Source organism: Schistocerca nitens, chromosome 2 (genome assembly GCF_023898315.1).
Source record: "Schistocerca nitens isolate TAMUIC-IGC-003100 chromosome 2, iqSchNite1.1, whole genome shotgun sequence".
NCBI classification, from domain to species: domain Eukaryota; kingdom Metazoa; phylum Arthropoda; class Insecta; order Orthoptera; family Acrididae; genus Schistocerca; species Schistocerca nitens.
The window spans coordinates 975,440,090-975,446,473 of record NC_064615.1 but is presented as its reverse complement, the minus strand read 5'-3'; the positions used below and the strand labels follow the sequence as shown (position 1 = coordinate 975,446,473).

Genomic DNA, 6,384 nt, shown 5'->3' with positions numbered 1-6,384 from the left:
TGCCGTGACCAGGATTCGAACCTGGGTTCTTGCGGCCACAACGCAATGTCCTAACCACTAGACTATCACGGCTACGCTCACTCTGCTTATCCTCTTCCCTTCGACAGCAGAAAACTGCGCTTTCCGCTCCAGTTGGCACGGCAACTCTGCCCGCAGGTAGATGGCACCTCGAGCGCAGAGGATGACACCGAAGCAGCAAGCCGGAGGACGGCAGACTGTGTTATCGCTTTCTTGTGTTGCTACTTTCCAATACGTGACATGTAGTCAGTCGCCAGTGAGTTTCTCTGCTTAACGTCAACAAAGGGAACATGGATTTGGCTGTAAATAAATACCTTCCAGTCTGTAGTACTTGTGTCTCACAATACTGCCTTAAATTCTTTCCTTCAGACCTTTAAAACGCCATGTCTACCGTCTCACTTTCAACATCACTTATGAACTTTTCTACGCTAACTTCTGCCAGGTTTCTATAATCAGTAAGAACGCTTAACACAGTAGTTGGTTAACGCGAAATGACTAAACACGGAACAAAACACTCGAGCGGCCTTTTGTAGAATACTGCTCAGGATTGTGGGTCCCTCACGAAATAGGACCCACAGGGGATATTAAACGTATACAGAGAAGGGCAGTAAGGATGGTCACAGGTTCGTTTGATTTAAGAGGGAGCATCACGGAGATGCTGACGAAACGGATCTGGGAGGTAGTTGAACATAGACACCAAGTATCCCGAGAAAGTCTGCGTGTAATGTTTCATGAACCAGCTTTAAGCGTAGGAATGTAGAACAACTCCATAGCCGCGCCTCCACGTGGATCGCGAAGGCAGGATTAGGCTACCACAGGCTTTAAGCATTCATTCTTTCCATGCTCCATACGTGAATGGAACGGGAAGATATCCGAACACGTGTTACAGTGGGAAGAGCCATCAGTCATGCACTTAACACTGGTTTACAGAGTATAGATGTAGATGTAGTCAGTGTACCACCTGGTAATATGTTATGCGGACCTGTATCCTAGCGGACATTTCTGAGACGTTTATAACTGCAGCATATAGCTAACCGTTGCTGTAACACGGAGCTTCGTCTCCGTGCACTGGAAACATTTTTCAGTTCTTTTGTGCTAGTAGACGCTTGTAATACTCCAGAAGCTTCCTGAGAACAATTACGTACGCATCTGAACAAATCTTTCTACTGCACTACACGTTAGGGTTTTTCTCGATCTTATTGCGGTACCTAGGGAACAGTCACGTAGACGATTGTCGTATATTCCTACATCCCAGTTTAATATTGGCTACTGAAACACTGTAAGCAGATAAATAGTCGATCATCAATTAAATTCCTTTTTATTGCTGTAATATTACTATTTAATCTCCAGACGCACCGGGCCTAATTGAAGGACTAACAGGTACAAAATCTAAAGTAAAATTCATACGGTGATGGATATCTCCAGTCTTTTGTAATTGCGTTCTCGAGAAAGTGACCAGAGAAATGAGGAAGGAACTGACAGATTCTAACAACAGATATGGAATACAAATTGGCTAGCGAAGGGATAAATTCAAATTTATTGTTTCTCGTTTGCAAGCGATATAGTCATTTTGCTACATAGTTCAGAAAATTGCAAAACCAGCTGTAAAAGCTTAAGCAAACACCAGCCTAAGAAGGCCTTCAAATCTCCTTCGAAAGTCAGAGGTAATGACAAACAAGAGAACTGAAACAGGCAAGGAAAAATCAGGACAGACAGATTATAAGTGTCTGAAAAAAGTCATCCAATCTGATGGAGGTAAAAGGGGTCATGAGACGAAGATTACAAATGATGAACTTCGCGTTTAATTTAACTAAATATGTTAATAAAAAAACATTATAGAATTATAGCAATTCATCACTGTATGACAGTATCTTGATCGGAATGTACACAACATTCAGACACACTAATTTCAGGATCTACGAAAGAAAATGAAAAAAATCACTTAAAAAGGGAAGAAAAACTGAGAGGACGACATTGAAAAGAACATTTAAGTTAAAATGTAACGAAGACATATACAAATATATAGAAAAATTACAGACAAAATAGGTTCTAGGAACGTATCAAAATAATGTGTCGTAGGAGACTGATAAGAATCGTACAGCATTTTGAAAAACTAAAAGGTAAACCCACATGACTTACGAAAGTGCAAGACCTAGAAGAAACTGGAATAAAGAAGCAATAACTTTAAGACAAATAAAAAAAAAACGGAGAAGAAATAAAGACAGTAGATAGTAGAGAAGAAAAGTTAGAACATATGAGTATTGAAGTGAAAATAAAGGTTACTTAGTGGCTTAAAAGTACTCCTTAGATGACCTGTAACGACGAGAAGAAGACGAAAGGCATTTTCAGTGGGTTTTTTCTGGTATGATGCACAGTTCTTCTTTCGTTTTTTAGTGTTTCAGGGCTCTAAACTACGAAGCCATCAGCGCCCTTTTGTAATTACACGTCATTCGTAGACTTTAAATATTTTATACGATAGTTGTTATACACGTAAACTGTTAGAATAACTCTTTTCTTGGTCTGATAATTTCTATTCCGTAAGTGATGTTGTTTGTAGACCACTCATTTCCCCAGAAACCAACCCTGCGGACGTTGGTGCCGTGACAGATAGTGAGTTGCAACGTGGACCTACAACGGTTCAATAACACTATGACGGAGCTACTGCGAAATCAGAGAGAATCGTACATCAGATTCCGGTGAAATCGTATCCATGCTGACAAACAAATGCATATGAATATACCAACATAATCGTAATTTTCTTTTTCTTTTCAAATCGGGGGTTGTGTTTGATCCGGTATACTTTCTGTAACTCCCATCTATGGAATTATTGTTTATGATTTTGTGCTATTGTGTGCACGCGCATTTGACAACATGCTATTTTTGATCAAAATATAGCGAGTGGGTAATATTATAATTCGTGTGAAAGATCTGAAGGACTGTAATTTATGTCATACTTTGCGAGTGAGACGAGCTTTGTAAGTAATATATCGATGTAGCGGTAACAAAGCAGCCTGGATTAAGGTGTAGAGACTTGTTGTGAGAGATTGATACGTAGTGCGTAAAATACAAGCACCAAGAAAATGTGCATTTACTTAGATGTGAAGCACATTATGGGAAGTGGATATTTCAGTGTGTTTACGCGTTCATCATCATTAGGAAACCTTTCTTGAATTATTACGTGAAGTACTACGAACAAACTGTGAGATCAAAGCGCTGTTTGTAAGTGGATTGTTTCCCGCGGCGCAACGAACTGTTTCAGCGTTTTCATGTGAATTGTATTGTGGTTACTATTTTACAGGTTTCCGCTGAAGTAACACGTGGAGTACAGACGTACAGTATAAAAGACGTTTTAAAAAATTGTTATACGGTGCCTGTGAACTGTGTTTTAGGCACTCTTGTGTGTTTTGTGCACTGGTTGTTATTGTTTGTGTTTCGCAGATTGCTTGCCATTACTACTTGCACATGAACAAATATTTCAAGTGCCACGTACGGACTGTGAATTAAAATACATTATTCAACTGAATTATCTCCTGCGGTGCAACGAATCTGGCGTTTACACGTGTTTTCGTATTGGTTGTCGTTACAAGCCACAGTTGATTTAATCTTTGACTCGCGAGGTGACTTTTCTGTAACGTATCCCTCGAGGTGGGGTCTCTGGGACGCCTATATTTAAACCGAGATTTAAGGCAAAAATCATTCGAAATTTTTATTTATACTATATAACATTTATTTTTACGATTATTTAAGTGTTGTTTAAATGCTTATAGTTTACTTTATTGCACTAAACAAAGCCTGCAGAATTTTACTATTTATAACACAAAAGCAGACAATTATATGTGGTTCTTTTAAATAGTACACATAAATAGACTGTTAGAGTACTGAATTTTACGTTGTGAAAAATTATACTATCTATGTAGCAAATAAATTTCCAATTAAACTAAATTCCAAGGTTTAAATTTGGGCAAAAAAATTCCACCCGATAGGTACAAAAAGAAAGTCTGTCAAATTGACATTCATTGCTGGGAACTACATTTTTCTTATCACCACTCAGAACACATTCGATTTTAACAGACACTGAGTATTTCATTGAAGAAACAGACAGATCCCCATCTCAACTTCCCTGAAGTTCTTCCTCTGAAAGATATTCTTGTTCGATAACAATACTGTGATCACAGGCTAATGTAAAATCGTCGTCTTTTTCGTTTATTTCTTGATCTATATCACTGACACCTTCCTCCATAGACCGACTAACAATTTCATCAAACTCGGAAAAGCTAAAAATTCGTGCCAACACATTTTGAGCTATTCGGTACTGTACTCAAGAAAACAAATTCAAAATGGTTCTGAGCACTGTGGGACTTAACTGCTGTGGTCATCAGTCCCCTAGAACTTAGAACTAATTAAACCTAACTAACCTAAGGACACCACACACATCCATGCCCGAGGCAGGATTCGAACCTGCGACCGTAGCGGTCGCGCGGTTCCAGACTGTAGTGCCTAGAACCGCTCGGCCACTCCGGCCGGCCTCAAGAAAACAGGTACGTAGTTGACGAGGCGCGGTCTAGGAGAGTTCCGTGGTATCAACGCTCGATACCACACTTGTTAGGAGATACAGTTATCGACCGCGGTCCGTATTAGTATTCGTTGTCATCATAACAACTCCAACACCTATCAATAACACATGTCAACAATAAACACAGAAGGTGATAAACGCAACCGACAACCAAACATTGTAGACTTGGCAATTTAAGGAATTAGGGGGAATGTAAAAGCATTCCACCACAACTGGCCTCGGAGAGCGAGTTCGAAAATTTTCGAGCGGTCTGAGAGACCACACCTAGTGAGTTATGGTTTAAGCCCAACTCCAATTACACAACGTGAACTAAAAGACATTTTCAAGAAAACTAGTTTTCGTTGTGCAACGAAGGGCGGATCATAATCTTAAATGTTTTTTTTTTTTTTTTGCGCTGTTTATTATTCGCTAATCGCATCAGGACTGATCTGTGATATATCACACGCAGACTGCGAAATAAACGACGTGTTATGTGTACCGATTTACTTTCTGATATGATACACAGATCATGCACTCATTGTATAATAGACCAAAGTGTTGAGGGATGGAAATTAACTTTTGGTGTACTGGTGAACAGTTTAGCTACCAGAAATCTACAACCATTTATGGTCACGTCTTGACATGTCTGCTTCGAAGAGTACAACTACATTTGCAGTATCGAGTGCGTTCGTCGTCACTGGATTACACCGCTGTGTACCGACGTGGGACAAAAGCACGTCAAGTAATTCTCTTTAGTGATCTGCACTGAACATTTTGGCAACTAAAAGACGTTGTCGCCAAACAGCTATAACTGATTGTTTATACGCTAGGGGCGATTCTAGTGCGGTAGCGGCACATTTCCCGATACTTAGGCACAACAAACCGTTCCAAAGATGATGCGTTTTGGAGAAATTTTTAATCTGGTAATAAAAGTCGTGTGACTAGGGCCTCCCGTCTGGTAGACCGTTCGCCAGGTGCAAGTCTTTTGATTTGAGGCCACTTCGGCGAGTTGAGCGTCGATGGGAATACAGTGATGATGATGATTAGGACAACACAATAATCAATCCCTGAGCGGAGAAAATCGACGATCCAAACGAGAATCGAACCCGGGCCCTTAGTATTGACATTCTGTCACGCTGACCACCCAGGTACCGAGGGCTGACCTAAATGTGTTGTGTCGCTGTAAGTAACACCGCAAAACACGGCATGTTAGCTTCGCAAACACTTAAATCAACACGTGGCTGGCCGGTTTGCTTCTGTCTGCCAATGACAGAACAGGACACATGGCCTCAAGAAAATATCATTAATTCATCGCGCGAGTAGACAAACACCGCGGACAGAATATATGCGAAATACATGTAAGTGCAGAATTGAGAAGACAAAAGACATTAAGCAATCAGCACGAATATAATAGGAATTATAAGAGTCTCAGAATAACATGCAAACAAGAGAGTATGATGTAAAGTCATGCCTTCACATACCTTGAATGGTGAGGAAAGTAAAGACACTTTGTTCCCCCAAACTTTTGCACCAAAAGTCGTGCAAAGAAACTGTAAGCACGGTACTGTAGCCACCAGTCTTCGCTGTAGAACTCTACAAAGAACTATCCCATCGCAATGTCGCCAGGTGGATAAAGTTTACCCACCTCAAGGAAAAAAATGTAATAATTCTATCGTACAGTATACTTCTGGAACGTGTAATCAGCTATGCAACCCACAAAATAATCGCTCTTTTTACCAGATCGTGAGATAATGTCCTGCCATACCCACTCCACGTTCTGTGCGTGAACGAAACGACTTACCGGACACACGAAA

General features: G+C 40.3%; 1 non-coding gene across 1 annotated transcript; it reads right to left on the bottom strand.

Annotated features, from left to right (window-relative positions):
* On the bottom strand, positions 1–72 carry Trnah-gug (transfer RNA histidin (anticodon GUG)). Its single transcript has one exon. It is a non-coding gene; the product is annotated as a tRNA-His (tRNA).
* Positions 73–6,384: the final 6,312 nt, after the last annotated feature.